Genomic DNA, 1,217 nt, shown 5'->3' on the forward strand with positions numbered 1-1,217 from the left:
CAAAATAAGATTAAAAAAAAAGAAAAGAAACGAAGAGAAAAAGTAAAGCGAAAAAACAAAAAAAAACAAAAGACAAAGACAAAAAAAAACAAAAAAACCCTGAGTGAACACTTTGAAGTGCATCCTACATTAAAATACAACGCTGACTTGAGATGGCGTAAATGTAGGGAAATTATCAATGCAGAGAGAGACTTGTTGCAGAGGCAAGATGCAACTGCTGGAATTCTAGCTCAACACCACCACCTCCGCCTGGTACTTTTTTTTTTGTCCCTCACTCTCACTTTCTTTCTCTTATTTTCCCTTTGTCTCTTCTTTCTTCTCTTTCTATTTTTCCCTTCTCTTTTCCTTCCCTTGTGCCATGTCTCTCTCTCTTTCTCTCTCTCTCTCTCTCTTTCTTCCCTTACCTTTTCTCCCTCTTCTCTTCTCACTCTCTCTTATTTCCCCTTTGTCTCTTCTTCTCTTTCTCTCTTTCCCTTTTCTTTACCCTCTCCTCTGCCATGTCTCTCTCTCTCTCTCTCTCTCTCTCTCTCTCTCATTATTCCTTTTTTTTTCCCATCTCTGCAATGACCTCTCTCTCTCATCCATTTCTCTCTCTCTCTCTCACATGCTTCCTTGCACCCTTTTTCTTCTCTCTCTCTCTCTCTCTCTCTCTCTCTCTCCCTCCTCTATCATCTTTCTTCCCTTCTTTTCTCTCCCTCTTGACTTCTCTCTCCCCTTAATCTTCTCTCTCTCTCTCTCCCCACACTCCTGTCTTCTCTTCCCTTCTGTTATTCCCTTGTCTCACCCTTTTCTTCTTCTTCTTCCTCTTCTCTCTCATCTCTCTTCCCTTGTCTCACCCTTCTCTTCAATCTCTCTCTCTCTCCTTTATCATTCCTCTCTCTTTTGTCTTCTCTCTCTCTCTCCCCTGTTGCCATTCTCTCCTCTTTGTTTTCTATTTCACTTGAAATTTTTCTCCCCTTATCATCTCTCTCCCCTTATCTTCTCTCTCTCTCTCTCTTGTCATCTCTCTTATCCTCTTCTCTCATTCTCATTCTCTATCTACACTTTGTCTTCTCTCCCTCTCTCTCTCTCCCTTTGTCTTCTCTCTCACCTATGAGTTCTCTCTCTCTCTCTTATCTTCTCTCTATCTCTCTTGTATCACCTCTCTTTCCATCATCTCCCTCCCTCCCTCCCTCCCTCTCTCTCTCTCTCTCTCTCTCTCCCTCATTTTCTCTCTC

This window comes from Octopus bimaculoides, chromosome 21 (genome assembly GCF_001194135.2).
Source record: "Octopus bimaculoides isolate UCB-OBI-ISO-001 chromosome 21, ASM119413v2, whole genome shotgun sequence".
Lineage (NCBI taxonomy): Eukaryota > Metazoa > Mollusca > Cephalopoda > Octopoda > Octopodidae > Octopus > Octopus bimaculoides.